Below are 17,537 nucleotides of genomic sequence, written 5' to 3'. Positions count from 1 at the left end.
CAGTTTTCTGACCTCCTCAGTGTAAATTTTATGACTTCCTGTCTGCTTCTTGCTGCATTAATTACGTAAAACGTGTTACAACTCAGGTTACATAACAAGTGACATCTCTAGACTTTATACGTCATGGCGTGAACTTTAAGTTACTTGAGGACAGCAAGTCTGCTGGTACTGCCCACAATCTGAGTTTCTGTTTTTGACCCCGACATCTTGTTTAATGTTCAATTTATCAGAATTGCATCACCATCCTTTACCTCTTGCGCTCTCTAAGCAGCGCCACCCCTCATCTCTATCAGAAAGAGGTGGTGCAGCTGGTGATTGTTTTCTTTTAATTTTTTACTCTAATGTGATCTACCTGAGCGTGCCTACATATATCAGATTAGCCTCTTTATCCTTCTAAATGATGCAGCCAGAGATGTCTCAAGAATTAACTGACAAATTGTTATCTCTTCTTATCTTGAGTCATCTTGGCTTCTGGTATGATACCACATCCTTATTGAAGGTCTATGCATCTCTCAGAAAGTTATCTTACCAGCTGATTCTCCTTGTTATCAGCTCATTTTGCCCCTCCCTTCCTAAAATACCTCTTCAATCAGCTAAGCAGCAGAATTCTGCAGGCGTTTCAGTCAGTTAGTCAGTTACTGTGACAGTCTCAAATAAAGTCTAGACTGCAAATTATGTTACCACTTGAAACCAAACAACAGGAAGAGACAAAGGCAGAGCATGATATGAAGCTAGTAGTGGCAAGCAACCCATTCAAGTCATCCAGGAGAATCCTTCCTGGCTCAGAAGAGAAAGGGGACAATGTTCTCAGGTATGAAATCAGACATCCACATATAAGGACCTTCCTTGGTGCCTTCAAGGGAACACACACAAGACAATGCATTAGAGATATTGCTTTGAGAAGGAAATACACAGAAATGCCTTCATGTTGTGAAAAGAGGTAAAGAATTTTAAGAATGGGTTTTCAATAAGATGTGCCAGAGAACCAATGTATGCATTAGACAGGACTAGCTTATGAGCAGATCCCATTGGTGTGTCTCAAAACAAAGGATTAAATGGTGACCAAAACGTAAAAAGACAGATGGTTAGCTCTGCTCTGACAAAAATAAGGACTTTCGTTAGTTCCATCCACTTTGATATCAAGTAGATGGCTGATTAAGGCGTTATAGCCGACAGTGTAAAAAGTGGCATGCTAATCCAACAAGAACAGAGCCAAAATATTATTACATCTCCTGTTTTACAAAATTCACCCATCAAGGCTTTGAGGGCGAGTAATTCCAAGTCCAAAGAGCCTAAAATAAAGGAGGTATCTACACACTGTTCACTGATAAGATTAGGATCTGCCGAATAGCTTGGTTTTTAACTTTCATTTTAGAGGGCTTTAAACTTGGCACCACCTTGATGTTATTGGAGAGCTGTCTCTGTTAGCGTGTCTGACCTTAATAAGTAAACTTACAAGGGGACGAAAATTGGTCGATGAACCTTTTGACTCGCAATTAAGATGTTCTTACCATAGCTCCAGTACATGCAAATCAATAATCAATAACCAATACACAATATCAATAACCAACAACAATCAATAACAGTAATAATCAATAGAGTCAGTAACTGTCATGCACCATGACCTTTCAGTCATGAATAACCACACCTTTTAGTAAAAGTTAGAATATTTATTTTCTTAGGTCATGTAGATTAATCTCAAAATCAAATAAAACACATACAGAAACAATACTGGCTCTCCAAAGCGGCGGAAGAAACATAATCTAATCAAAGCATGAACTACAACACATTCTAAGGTTATGGTACAGATTAATAACAAAGTTAACTGCGTCAGAATGATTACGTACATTTGAGTTTCAGCAGAGAAATTCATCAAACATTATTCCTTATTAGCATAATTTCATTAGTGAGGATTCTTAACTAACATCAGATTAGCATCAGCATGTTGGGCTTCATGCAAAACAATTTAGTAATAGAAATTTGGAGAAACATCTAACTCTGGCTCTAGCAAAACAGTTCAGTTGGGCCCTAGAAAGGAAAAGCAAATATGCATAATAATCAACAATTTAATTCATAATACCTATCCCTCAATGTGGATCAGCAAGCAGAGTCAGTCTTCATCCTCAGGACATCAGTCAATCAGCAAGGCATCAGGATTCAGCATCAAAGTTCAGAAAATGCAAAGTTTCTAAGCAAGAAAGTTAAGCATGTCTCTTGTCAAGACACACAAAAAAATTTGACCTTTCGGCCAGCAAGAAAATGAGCAATGATGGTGTCTTCTCTCAGTACAGTGTCTTTAAATCAAAACCACTAAAACTATTTCCCAAATCCCAATTGGTCAATTAATTGCATGTTCACACTTTGTCCAATAAAACTAAAACTCCAAATCTATGAATTCTACTATTACTCCATTCACATGTTATTGATTGCCCTGCAATGTCCTCACCATCCGGCTTGTCAGGTAACACTATTGTTGCAGCTTCTACTCTATTGTTCAGTATCTCCATTGTTCTTCTCCTGAGAAAGTCAGTCTCGCACACATTACACACAAAATGAGCGAGAACAGCATGGTCTAGCAGTCGCATCGCATGAGAAACTTTCAGTTAGGAGCACATTTAAACAATGCAAATGGAAAATCACAGTTTAACTAACTCTCTAGGACAGCCATTTATTACATGTTAAGAAATACAGCTTTGACATGAGGCCTGGCAAGTAGGCCAAGAACTTTGCTAAATTAAGGCCTACAATTTATAATGTTAGGACATAATGCATAACCTTTAATATGACATATTACTACATTAGTCAAACATAAATTAAACATTTCACAGCATTAGACTTTTAATAAGTACACTTTGTGAACATTGGCAGCCACTCATCATAATCACATTTTCAAAAGCGTGCATTATTTGTCTACATTATTATTTTCTACACAAACCCTTTATTCAGAATACATAAACACTCATTAATATTTTTATTAATATACCTGTGCTATCAATTCCACACTTGAGCCAACTGAATTCAAGCAAAGGAGTTAGAAGAACTTCTTGATCACACTCTCCATCATAACATACAAGCACACATACTGATCAGTGCTATTATAATTTGATTATATAGAAGAGATTTCTTTCTAGGATGAGTGTTTACATAGTTTGAGCTACTCAACACTTCCTGTACCATCATGGTAGCATCTCTATTCTCAAGAACCCATGAATAAGGTTACACATTTCACCAGATCATAATTCCAAAACAAGCAAGCACCTGGGATGCCTCAAAGCTCTCTTTAAACCAAACCTTAAACCCAATGTTTCTTTTCCTTTGCAACCTTAATTCCTAGAGGTTATGAGGAAGTGTGACAACCCTTAAGTAAGAGAATGTGGTAGGTTTTTTTCTAACTCCTCAGTACCTTTTAGATGGCAATTAGTGCATGCTGTGCACAGTTACAACAAACATTAAAATTATGCTTATACCATGTTTTACAAGAGGTTCAATTATGTTCACAATTATCTAGATACTGCCAATAATATGGATGGACAGAAAGATCTCAAATCACTGTTACTTTTTATGTGCTCATTTATCTTAGCCACACCATCCCTACAATACTGTAGCTATTTTCAAACTGCATCTACGTAGAATATGAACTTTACTATGGTACTATGACCTTTATTCTAGTCCCATCCTAACATCTGCAGTGAACAATAAAACCATAACCTCAATTTGGGATCTTTTCCTACATTCACAACACATGTTTTTTCTCATTCACTGTTATCTAAATCAACAAATAGGAAAGCATATATGTATCACTATGCCATTCACAAACACCCTCACTGTGCCACATGCAGCCATTCTACTTTATCATTGAAACCAATTTCAGTTGTAAATTTTTTTACATCTATTATTGTTCTAATAATATTACAGCTTCCTCTGTGGTTTTAGTGTCACCTCTGGGCCTCATGTTTTGTCCATTTTAGGTATGCAGCTCCTGCTTTGCCTCTTTTAAACATGAATCCATCCTGATCATCAACTAGGACCTTCTTATGCTTTTGTGTATCTGAATTCGAATTTTAACTCTATGGGTAGCCAGACCCCACACAGGAAAGTATTTGGCTATACAATTGTGCTATTTCAATAAGTGAGCAATTTGTGGATCCAAAGGGTTCTCGATCCCACATCCATTTTTTTACTCAGGGTTGTGAGTGTACAACATTACATAAGACAAAAGAAAATCATCCATAAACTGGAAGTTAATGTCATTGTCCCCTTTACCATTGTATTTTCTCCTGTAGTTTTGGAACTTTAGCATGCATCCGCATGTCTCTGAGAAGCTACTCTCTTAATTCTAGAATTCTAACATGTTTTAAGATAATCTTTTCAGTATTGGTTGCCATGGTATTATAAGTGAACACTGAAATTCTGCAGTCTAGAGACTGTTACCTACTTTGAAAGGGTTATTGTCAGGCATGTCACCCTTTTAGTGGTCTTCCCCAAACTGTATTCCTTTGCCATTCTATTTCACTGAGTTTGATTTTGTTGACCTCAGACTCTGTGCACTTTACCGCTAACTAGTGCTAAAGTGCTTCTGTTCACTACCTAAAACATAGTAAAGTTGACTTACACCTGATTGGCATATTTAATTTACTAATATGTCCCTAGTAAAGTGGTATACTATATAGCCAGGTCCTGTAAATGAAATGCTACAAGTGGGCCTGCAGCCCATATTGTGCCACCCACTTAAGTAGACCCTTAAACCAAGTCCCAGGCCTGCCATTTCAGCCTGAATGCAGTTTGACTGGCAATTTAACTTGGCAAAATAACACCCTTGCCAAGTCTTAAACGTTTATTGCACACAAAATCACCCCTAAGGTAGGCCATGGGTGCCCGTAGAGCACAGTGCATTCTAATTAACAGGTTGGCCATGTACTCTTAGGTTTTACATGTTCTGGTAGTGAAAAACTCCTACATTAATTTTTCACTACTGCAAGGCCTACCTCTCCCATGGGCAAACATTGGACTGCCTTATTACATGAAATAAGGGCTAACGTTTGATTAGGAAGATTTCATGTTCGTAATTTTAAACTCTGTTTAATAGTAAAGTCGGATTGCGAGTTACAAATTTTGAGAATGCCACTTGTAGACAGTTGGCATTTTCTTCCACTGAATATTTGGTACCTGCAGACTGTTCCTGGGTCACATGAGTGTAGCTTGCAGACTTTGTTTATTCCTCCCGGACAGACACGCAATAGAAGGATTTGGTGTGCCTGGATGGGCCATCACTGGCAGGATGGGGGGTTGGAGCTGGGCACAGTCCCTCTTGCAAACGATTAGGCTGTGCCTTGCCTTCAAATACATTGTTCATGCAGACAGCTAGGAACCAGGGCAGGGAAAGAAGCAAACCTTGCGCACATTGAGAGGAGTTCTCTAGAAACTTTTCCTACTTCAAAGAAGGCACCAAGTGTGTCAATAGGACCCTCAAACCCACTCTTCAGTTCACTTTCTGGCTTCTGTGGAGGACTCTGAGAGGACTGCCTGATGCTGGGGCCTGCTATGTACTTCAGAAGACTGCTTTGCTGCAACTGGAAGACCTGTCTTGCTGCCTCAAGCATGTTTTGACCTTCAGAGGCCTGCCCCGCTGTTTGAGCCCTGTTTAACATCTTGAACCCAGGACCCCCAGAGTGAATCCAAGGGCTAGTTGGCTTGTTTCTTGACCACAGCCTCAGGGACAGAATAGGCTCCAATCATCTTGAACCTGCACCTGAACACAGTCTGAGTAAGTCCTAACACCCCAAGTGATGCCCCTCCAGTACTGGAACCTTGGTGTTGGTGTGAATGGCGCCCAGATAGCCGAAATCCAAGACATAGGACTTAAAAACATTTTGGCTAAAAACTGCTCTGTGAACCAAGAGGAGACCGAGACCAATCTACTCGTCTACCTGCCCAAGGTGTATCACAGGTCAGCCTAACTTCCTAACATCTCCTGCTGAGTTCTTCTCCGCAGCAGCAAATCCTGTTCAGCAGTCTTCAACAAGGGTGTATCCGGTCTTTTGGAAGTCTTGTCAGCTACAGCCTCCAGCCTTGTCCCGCTGCAGATTTTCAACTTCAAAAAAAGAAACTAAGGGCCTGATGTAGCAACAAACCAAATTGCGAGTTGCAATTTGCGAGTCCATGCGACTCGCAAATTGCAACTCGCAATTTGGTATGCAGTACGGTGTCTCAGACACCGACTGCGACTCGCTATGGGGTCGCAATGACCCACCTCATGAATATTCATGAGGTGGGTCGCAAATTGCGGCCCCATAGCGAGTATAGGCACTCGCAAACATGGAGGCCTGCTGTCGTCAGCAGACCTCCATGTTCGTGACTGCTTTTAAATAAAGCAGTTTTTTTTTTTTTTAAGTGTAGCCCGTTTTCCTTACAGGAAAACGAGCTGCACTTAAAAAAAAAACCGAAACCTTTAGTTTCGGTATTTTTTCAGGGCAGGGAGTGGTCCCTTGGACCACTCCCTGCCCTGAAAAAATATTTTTGGGTCCAGTCACAAACTGGAAGGGGTCCCATGGGGACCCCTTCCAATTTGCGAGTGGGTTACCATCCACTTGAAATGGATGGTAACTGCGATGCCATTTGCGACCGCATACGCGGTCGCAAATGGTATTGCATCCCACTGCGAGTCGCAAATAGGAAGGGAACACCCCTTCCTATTTGCGAGTCGGAAATGCATTTTGCGAGTCGGTTCCGACTCGCAAAATGCATTTCTGCATAGGAAACTGCATTTTGCGACTCGCAAACGCCAAATTTTGCCGTTTGCGAGTCGCAAACAGTTTCCTACATCTGGCCCCTAGTCTGTTAGACCTGACAGCCTTATGGTGGTCACCCCTAACTTTTTTGCCTGCCTCCCTCCACTTTTGAGATACTGTTTTTGTTGTTTTTTAGACTCTGCGCGCTTTACCACTACTAACCAGTGCTAAAGTGCATATTCTTTCTCCCTTTAAACATGGTAACATTGAATCACACCCAATTGGGCTATTTCATTTACTTATAAGTCCCTAGTAGAGTGCACTATATGTGCCCAGGGCCTGTAGATTAAAACCTACTAGTGGGCCTTCAGCACTGATTGTGCCACCCACTTCAGTAGGCCCTTAACCTTGTCTCAGGCCTGCCATTGCAAGGCCTGCGTCTGCAGTTTCACTGCCAATTCGACTTGGCATTTGAAGGTACTTGCCAAACCTAAAACTCCCCTTTTTCTAAATACAAGTCACCCCTAAGGTGTGCCCTAGGTAACCCCTAGGGTAGGGTGCTGTGTAGGTAAAAGGCAGGACATGTACCTCTGTAGGTTACATGTCCTGGTAGTGTAAAACTCCTAAATTCGTTTTTACACTACTGTGAGGACTGCTCCCTTTATAGGCTAACATTGGGGCTGCCCTCATACATTGTTTGAGGGGTAGCTGCTGATCTGAAAGGAGTAGGAAGGTCATATTTAGTATGGTCAGAATGGTGATACAAAATCCTGCTGACTGGTAATGTTGGATTTAATGTGACTATTTTAGAAATGCCACTTTTAGAAAGTGAGCATTTCTCTGCACTTAAATATTTCTGTGCCTTACAATCCATGTCTGGCTGGGTTTAGTTGACAGCTCCTTGTGCATTCATTCAGACACACCCCAAACACAGGATACCCTCACTTGCATACATCTGCATTTTGAATGGGTCTTCCTGGGCTGGGAGGGTGGAGGGCCTGCTCTCATACAAAGGACTGCCACACCCCCTACTGGGACCCTGGCAGACAGGATTGAACTGAAAGGGGACCTGGTGCACTTCTAAGCCACTCTTTGAAGTCTCCCCCACTTCAAAGGCACATTCGGGTATAAAAACAGGGCCTCTGCACTACCACCTCTGACACTTCCTGGAGAAGAAACCTGAACCAGAACCTGCATCCTGACAAAAAGAACTGCCTGGCTGCCTAAAGGACTCACCTGACTTCTTTCTGAAGAGGACTGCTGCCTTGCTGTTGTCCTGCTGTCTTGCTGCTCTCTTGCTTTGCTGCAGAAGTGCTCTCCAAGGGCTTGGATAGAGCTCGCCTCCTGTTCCCTGAAGTCTCAGGACCAAAAAGACTTCTCTCCTGCAGCTGAAATCTCTGTGCGTCGAAAATTCAACGCACTGCTTGCCAAGAACGACGCACAGCCTGCTCGCAGTGAAAAATTCACTGCACGCAGAGTCCGGGAAGACGCAGCCCGACTTCATGACAGAAGATCGATGCAGCGCCAGCGACCAGAACTTCAACGCACAGCCCTACTGGATTGACGCAAGCTGACTCAGAACGATGACACCCGACTTCCTAAGCAGCGCCTGCTGTGCGGAAGAAAATTCCATGCATCGCCTACAGGAATCGACGCAGCCCCTGTGACTTCTCTCCGCAAGCCCAGGATTCCATGCATCATCCCTGGGGCATCTGAAAACCCCGCAAGCCGTAGAGGATCCAAGTCCGCACACCGGAAATCGACGCAACGTCTTCCCCACGTGGAAAATAATGATGCAAGTCCATGTGCGAAGCGGCAAAACCGACGCACACTCACCGTTTTCCACGCATCTCCTCCTCTGCGGTACCTTGCGAGGATTTTTCAGCGCAAACCAGGTACTTTGCCCTGCAAGAGGCACTTGTTGTTTCTAGGAGAACTTAAGACACTTTTCATTGCTTTTACAGTAATCTTTTAGCTCTAAAGACACTTGATATCACCTTCAGTGATATCCCTACATTTGCTTATTTCATCTTTAATCAGTTTGACCTGCATTTATCCAGATAAATATTATATATTTTTCTAAACATTGTGTGGTGTATTTTTGTGGTGTTATATTGTGGTATTGTATGATTTATTGCACAAATACTTTACACATTGCCTTCTAAGTTAAGCCTGACTGCTCAGTGCCAAGCTACCAGAGGGTGGTCACAAGATAATTTGGATTGTGTGTGACTTACCCTGGCTAGAGTGAGTGTCTTTGCTTGGACAGGGGGTAACCTGACTGCCAACCAAAGACCCCATTTCTAACAATGTCCAAGTGTAGAAATCTTCACTGCAACTTCATACAGCAGCTGTCCGACAATGACGCCTCCTTCTCGGACACTGCCTGCAGCCTTTCCCTGCTGAATTTCTTCTTTTTCAAAGACTTTTTCTTCAAATTTCTTTTAAGTCCAAAGTTAAGCGCTAACAAGGCCCAATCCATGTTTTGTACCTGACTCGCACTCCATTGCGGTCAGCCATATTTTTCAACCTTGACCCACTCTCGCACAACTAAATGTCAGCAACTGCTACTTTGATATTTTAGGCACTGGTTTTTACCTTAAACTTAAAAAATGTATAATTCTAGTTTTACTGATTAGAGTTTAGTTGTTTTGGTGTCATATAATTGATTTGAATTTACTCAGTAAGTCAGTCAGTCAAAATAACTTTATTCGGCGTTTTGCCATAAAAGTGCACATGCATACATCAAAGTCATCATAAGATACGATACCTATTACATACATCAAAAGCAAATCTATTAAATCTGAGCTTACCGCCCAAGCTTACTAAAACGGTATAAGATAATAAAAACATATATAATAATAAGACAATATAGTAATAAGACAATGTCTAGTTTCTCTTAGTAAATAGTCACATTACCAGTTCATATCGGTTCCTAATAGTGATAGCAGATTTAATAAAACTAAGCATAGAGATGCACATTTGTTTGCATGAGAGGCTTTGAATGACAGTCAATCCTTCTTTGTAGGAAGAAGTGTGCAAGTTACGCAAAATGGGTAATAGAAAGGTTTTCCTGGGAACTGAGTAAAGTGTACAGAATAGAATAAAGTGGCAAGTGCTTTGTTTTGAAAAGTTATCGCAAGGGCATGGCGGTAGTGTTTTTTCCCACACACATTTTATCGGGAACGCCACTCTAAAATGGATCATGTTAAATCTAAAGAGTACAAGTAAAGAGTATAAAGAAGGGGTCGGGAACCAAACAAAATAAGGTTCTAACAAGTCAGATGATAGAATTTGTATGTATGAATTAAAAGAACTCAATTTCTCTGCCACTTTGTATTTAAGATTCATAACATGCTCTTTATGTCGAAATTTAACAATTTCTTTCGCATTGGCCGGCAGGAGCTCTGGTTTAAAATACATGTACTCCAAGTCCAAGTTTCGGAAGCCATTGTGAACAAAATTTAGCCATGGGATTTTGTTACAATTTGTTAAAGAAATACAGTCTTTTACGCAGTCGTGTATTAAAGTAGCCGCCGGATTTAACCATACTTTTATCCATAGCAAAAGGGGGGCAATATCTATCAAGTCTGTAATGTAGCAGATTCCCAGTTCCTCATGGCATAAAATGTTCGCTATGTTATTAGGTACCATAAGTAGCCGATGAAGGAATTTATTCTCTGCAAGCTGTAGAGTACTTGGACTGGTATATCCCCAAAGGCCACCCCCGTAAATCGCTGCCGAAACACATTTAGAGTTGTAGAGTGTGATGATCTGGTGGACCGGTCTGTGCCCTAATCTGCGGGAAAAACAGAAGATTGCCTCAACATTTCTTGCCAGTTGTTGGAACTTGAAATTCAGATGGAATTTCCAAGACAGAGTGGAACTTAGATACAGACCTAGATAGCAAACGTCTTTTACCTTTCTCAAGGTGTTCCCCCCCATTGTAAAACATTTGGTGCAAGTGTTTTTAGGACCGCAAGTCATAATGTGGGATTTTTTTAAATTGACTTTCAAATCAAGCTCTCGTGTATGTGTTAAAAAAAGATCCAGGAGGGTCTGTAGACCATTGGCCGTGCGGGCAATTAAAATGGCATCATCGGCATATAATAAAATTGGCAATTGTCTAAAACTCATCCTTGGGAAATCCTTACAGTTTGGACCAAACAATTATACAAGCCATTTATGTACAGTAAAAACAAAAAAGGTGCCAGTGTGCAGCCCTGTCTAACACCTCGATTGGAAGCAAGGGGATGAGACCTTTCACCATGCTGTCCAAACTGAATTAAAATAGAGAGGTCAGAGTATAAACGTTTGATCAAATTCAACAAATCTTGCTCAATCCCCATTGTATCCATTATATCCCACAGTTTTGCTCTATTCACCATATCGAATGCGCTGGACAAATCTATAAATGCTAAGTGGATAGGTTCCCTTTTGGCAATAACATATTTACTAAGGATAAGATGTAAATTTAGGGCCTGATCTACTGTGCCTAATCCAGGCCTAAACCCGTATTGAATTGGCGATAAAGTGTTTGTCCCTACAACCCAATCCTCGAGCCGGGTCAGAATGACACTGCCCAGTATCTTTGCCGTGGAGTCTATTAAAGAGAGGGGTCTATAGCAGAAAGGGTCAAGCCTATTACCCTTTTTGAAAATCGGGACGATTATTGCCATTCACCATGAAGAGGGGATAGCACTTTGAATAGCACTGTTCAGAACATTTGTGATTAATGGAACCCACAGATCAGGTAGAGATTTAAATAAGTCCACAGGTATCCCATCGGGGCCAGGGGCTTTCCTCAATTTCATTTTAGTTATTGTTGCACTGATCTCATGTGCCTCAAGTAAAATGCTGCTCTTAATTGGAATTAGAGTAGCTGAACATGGGAGGCCACGTGTCTCCCCTCCATCGTTAAGATTATTTGCAGATTGGAATACAGATGAAAAATGGTCTACCCAAACCCCCTCTGGTATCAGACAGTCGTCGTCCCTCCATTGCGGTCAGCCATATTTTTCAACCTTGACCCACTCTCGCACAACTAAATGTCAGCAACTGCTACTTTGATATTTTAGGCACTGGTTTTTACCTTAAACTTAAAAAATTTATAATTCTAGTTTTACTGATTAGAGTTTAGTTGTTTTGGTGTCATAATTGATTTGAATTTACTCTTTCTAAATTGCTATGTAATGTCTCTTATGTTGGATTTCACTTTAATGTTGTGTGCTGCATAATGCCTTCAAGTTAAGATTGTCTGCTTTTGTGTGCAAAGCTACCAGAGGGTTAAGCATTGGTTAAATTTGTAACTTTTTTGGTTCACCCTGACAGGAAATGTTGCTGTTGCTTGAGCAAGGTTAACACATTTATCAATGTGATTGTCCCCAGCACACTTCTATGACTGTCTTACCACATGCTTTTATCATCATATTTTACACAGTCTATCAAAATCTTTCTCTTCCACGCTGTTCCTTTGAATGCAGAGAACAGTGTAAACAGGAAATCCTTCCTCATTGCATGTAGGTGAAAACTTTGGAAATGTAACAAGGTACTTTTATAAATGTATTTGTACCCTTTAGTGTTTAACCTCACTTCAAAAGCTATTATCTCTAAATGAAGGAAGGTAACAATCTTGTTTCAATGGGTTTCTGTCAACTTTAGGTGAGAATCTTGCAAAATTTAGCCATGGGATTTTGTTACAATTTGTTAAAGAAATACAGTCTTTTACGCAGTCGTGTATTAAAGTAGCCGCCGGATTTAACCATACTTTTATCCATAGCAAAAGGGGGGCAATATCTATCAAGTCTGTAATGTAGCAGATTCCCAGTTCCTCATGGCATAAAATGTTCGCTATGTTATTAGGTACCATAAGTAGCCGATGAAGGAATTTATTCTCTGCAAGCTGTAGAGTACTTGGACTGGTATATCCCCAAAGGCCACCCCCGTAAATCGCTGCCGAAACACATTTAGAGTTGTAGAGTGTGATGATCTGGTGGACCGGTCTGTGCCCTAATCTGCGGGAAAAACAGAAGATTGCCTCAACATTTCTTGCCAGTTGTTGGAACTTGAAATTCAGATGGAATTTCCAAGACAGAGTGGAACTTAGATACAGACCTAGATAGCAAACGTCTTTTACCTTTCTCAAGGTGTTCCCCCCCATTGTAAAACATTTGGTGCAAGTGTTTTTAGGACCGCAAGTCATAATGTGGGATTTTTTTAAATTGACTTTCAAATCAAGCTCTCGTGTATGTGTTAAAAAAAGATCCAGGAGGGTCTGTAGACCATTGGCCGTGCGGGCAATTAAAATGGCATCATCGGCATATAATAAAATTGGCAATTGTCTAAAACTCATCCTTGGGAAATCCTTACAGTTTGGACCAAACAATTATACAAGCCATTTATGTACAGTAAAAACAAAAAAGGTGCCAGTGTGCAGCCCTGTCTAACACCTCGATTGGAAGCAAGGGGATGAGACCTTTCACCATGCTGTCCAAACTGAATTAAAATAGAGAGGTCAGAGTATAAACGTTTGATCAAATTCAACAAATCTTGCTCAATCCCCATTGTATCCATTATATCCCACAGTTTTGCTCTATTCACCATATCGAATGCGCTGGACAAATCTATAAATGCTAAGTGGATAGGTTCCCTTTTGGCAATAACATATTTACTAAGGATAAGATGTAAATTTAGGGCCTGATCTACTGTGCCTAATCCAGGCCTAAACCCGTATTGAATTGGCGATAAAGTGTTTGTCCCTACAACCCAATCCTCGAGCCGGGTCAGAATGACACTGCCCAGTATCTTTGCCGTGGAGTCTATTAAAGAGAGGGGTCTATAGCAGAAAGGGTCAAGCCTATTACCCTTTTTGAAAATCGGGACGATTATTGCCATTCACCATGAAGAGGGGATAGCACTTTGAATAGCACTGTTCAGAACATTTGTGATTAATGGAACCCACAGATCAGGTAGAGATTTAAATAAGTCCACAGGTATCCCATCGGGGCCAGGGGCTTTCCTCAATTTCATTTTAGTTATTGTTGCACTGATCTCATGTGCCTCAAGTAAAATGCTGCTCTTAATTGGAATTAGAGTAGCTGAACATGGGAGGCCACGTGTCTCCCCTCCATCGTTAAGATTATTTGCAGATTGGAATACAGATGAAAAATGGTCTACCCAAACCCCCTCTGGTATCAGACAGTCGTCGTCCCTCCATTGCGGTCAGCCATATTTTTCAACCTTGACCCACTCTCGCACAACTAAATGTCAGCAACTGCTACTTTGATATTTTAGGCACTGGTTTTTACCTTAAACTTAAAAAATTTATAATTCTAGTTTTACTGATTAGAGTTTAGTTGTTTTGGTGTCATAATTGATTTGAATTTACTCTTTCTAAATTGCTATGTAATGTCTCTTATGTTGGATTTCACTTTAATGTTGTGTGCTGCATAATGCCTTCAAGTTAAGATTGTCTGCTTTTGTGTGCAAAGCTACCAGAGGGTTAAGCATTGGTTAAATTTGTAACTTTTTTGGTTCACCCTGACAGGAAATGTTGCTGTTGCTTGAGCAAGGTTAACACATTTATCAATGTGATTGTCCCCAGCACACTTCTATGACTGTCTTACCACATGCTTTTATCATCATATTTTACACAGTCTATCAAAATCTTTCTCTTCCACGCTGTTCCTTTGAATGCAGAGAACAGTGTAAACAGGAAATCCTTCCTCATTGCATGTAGGTGAAAACTTTGGAAATGTAACAAGGTACTTTTATAAATGTATTTGTACCCTTTAGTGTTTAACCTCACTTCAAAAGCTATTATCTCTAAATGAAGGAAGGTAACAATCTTGTTTCAATGGGTTTCTGTCAACTTTAGGTGAGAATCTTGTGAGTTTCACCACACATTCTTTAGAACTATCCCATTCCCCATTGAAATTATAAATATATATCTGGTATATTTCTGTTATCATGCTGTTTTGTGTTTGTCACAGTTATTGCCTTCAAAGATCATATTATTTCCAAACTATGAACATAAGGATTGGCTAGACTGGTGGGACGGGTCGAACATGGGGCAAACCCATCGAAGTGGTCCCAGTTTGTATGTAAAATATATCCCAAAACAAGAAAAAAATGCTTGAAGGTTAGTCTTAAACAGTCTATCAAAAACCTAATAGGCACATTATTGGTTTCTTCACTAGCCTACAGCAGTTTCTCGATCACTCTGATGGTCATATCTTGAGGCATACCTCTGTATATGGATTCAAAATGTAATCCTTCCATAATCTAGGTCGATGGTTGCAGTTTGCCTGTTTGTGCCACGATCGAGGGGAGGCCTGCAATTACCATCATGCCCTGTGCCCCTGGAGGCAGCTGTCTCACTTTATTGCACCTGGAGCGGTTTCAACACTATAAATCGCGTTGTCTGTTCCCATAGCTCAGGTTGCTGTTTTCCTGTTTGTGCCACGATCAAAGGGAGGACTGCAATTGCCATCAAACCCTGGACCCCTGGAGGCGTCTTGCTCAACCTATTGTACCTGGAGTGGCTTCAGCGATATAAAGCGCGTCACCTGTCCCCGCAGTGCGGGACGCACCCAGGCTGTTCCCGGGTGAAGACCAGACCAAGACTTGGCCCGTTGAACTACCTCTAAAGCCCATTTGTCAGTTTGTACTATTCCTGTTCTATCTATTTACATGAACTAGGATTATGGGCAAAAGGAAACTGCAAGGCTCAGGACTCTGAAGGTGACTTTAATGGCAGCATCCATTTCATTCAATACACCTCTTATCACTATTTGTTGACAGTCATGGGTGCTTTAAATACTGCAATTGGGTGGTTTGAAGAAAGAATCAATGATGTAAGGAGACACTCCTTGCCCTTGACCACCCGGCAAGAACTTTCTGCCGAAATTGCGCCTAATGTTGATGTGATGCCTTCGTATAGAGACTTGTTGAGCACTAGCAGGGTACAGGGTACTGCCCGTACAAGTCTGAATCATGCCGCTAGGCCTGTCACGTCAAGTAGTGGTAGGGACCTTGGGACTGGCAATACAGTGGGCGGAAAATATTCCAGGGAAATATTTAATCCTACTGGAAATTTGTCCACAGCTGCTGTTGCCCCCAGTTCTTATTTTGAGTCACCACCATCTAAATGGAGTAGGTGTAACAAGCAGCTGCCTTCAAAGAGGAAATCCTGTCATCAGCCCCCAACCTCGGGTGATCTTTGTGATCCACTTTTAAATGTTGGTCCCCAAGAAGGAACTCTTGCCCATTTAGGTGCATTAGTAAAATGCTGTCACAATGATCTTTTCAGTAGAATTTAAATATTAGTCCATGTTCTCAAAAAGGATTTTTTAAATCAAATTAGAACAGGGTTTGGAAAAATTGTAGCTCTGAATGGCCAACAACTGCTTAATTCTCAGGGGGACTGCTGTGCTGACAATAACCCTAGAGCTACGCTTACCCATTCACCAACAATATCTGGGACTATTCACCTTAAATCTACATGTGCTCAAACGCAACACAATGGGACTGCGTCTGATACTGAAGTTGTCAATCCAAATCAGGTGGGGGTCCTAGTCAAGAGTAGCTCTTTCTGCTAGTGCAAAGAGATCCTTTGTAAGGCCACCGATTAATCATCTAGCCCAGTTGCACTTACATCTTCCCCCCATTCAACACCCTATGTTATGATTTTGGATTGTGTTCCTACTTTATCCGGATGGGAGACTAAATCAGAAGAAGATCTGAAACATATAGTTTTACATTGGTTTAGATCCAATGCAGGGAGGATAACGCAACTCTCATATGAGATTCTTACAGTTAGGCGAATGACGAGTATTGGTCACTGCCCAGCTTTACCGGACATAGACTGCATGGTAGTCAACTTTAGAACACCAGGGTTGGTGAGGAGGCTTTTATTCACACTAAGCTGCCTGGCAGATTCCCATAGTTGAATGATAGCGCTACTACTGGGATATTTTAATGTGCCACAGAAGGGCTTGTATGGAGGCCCACCTGTTAACTATAAGGCTCCTGTCTACCTGGTAGCAAAACCCCCACCTTCTTCTCAGACCTGTGTTAACAACCATTTTTCTGCTCTCTACAAGCTGGAGGAGAATGATTGACTGCCATCGACTCATTTGTCTCCAGGCCCTACTGTAACGGGTTCACCATTGGACCTTGACTTCGCTTTTGGCAATGCTTTACCCCTCTTTAAGACACCTGAAGAACCAGAGATCCCACGATTAAGTAGAACAGTTGTTTTACACTCCTTTGTCAGAGATTCTCTGCTTAATGTGCTGTCTTGGAATATTGCAGGGATACGCAAAAAATTGGGAAATGAGGACTAAATGGGCTTTGTCTCCGGTTATGAGTTGATCTGTTTGCAGGAGCCATGGTCTCTAACAGCCTTTTACAGTAATGAGTATTGCTTTTTCTGTAATCCTGTGAAATTCACCCCTTCAAGGAGGGTGAGGGGTGGTTTGGTTGTTTTGATTTTCCATAAATGTAAAAGCATGAATGTTAAGTCTATAAATTCTTCATCCTGGTTTCAACTGTTATTGATAATGAGGTTGGACGCTGTAGATCTCTTGGTGATTAATTTTTTATCATAATGATCATCGGAATACACAACTTGTAGATATGCTAAACAAGGCATTTGCAAGGGCAGATTTTTCCAGCCATCCATTGTGTACTTTGGGTGATCTTAACTGCCCACTTTGTGATTTGAGTAACACAAGGGTATGTGGCTTGGAAAATAAGGCATGTCAGGCATTAACACACTTTAGACACTGCCAATATAGAAATGCTTTA

The 17,537-nt window shown here is 41.1% G+C and overlaps 1 protein-coding gene across 7 annotated transcripts in view; it reads right to left on the bottom strand.

Moving 5' to 3' along the window:
- Positions 1-17,537, bottom strand: part of SORCS2 (sortilin related VPS10 domain containing receptor 2) — a 1,939,515-nt gene that overhangs the window by 643,916 nt on the left and 1,278,062 nt on the right. The gene's annotated exons all lie outside the window — the stretch shown is intronic.

The sequence above is a fragment of the Pleurodeles waltl genome, chromosome 1_2 (genome assembly GCF_031143425.1).
Source record: "Pleurodeles waltl isolate 20211129_DDA chromosome 1_2, aPleWal1.hap1.20221129, whole genome shotgun sequence".
Lineage (NCBI taxonomy): Eukaryota > Metazoa > Chordata > Amphibia > Caudata > Salamandridae > Pleurodeles > Pleurodeles waltl.
Note: the sequence above shows the minus strand (reverse complement) of the source record. Positions and strands in the feature narration are given on the sequence as shown.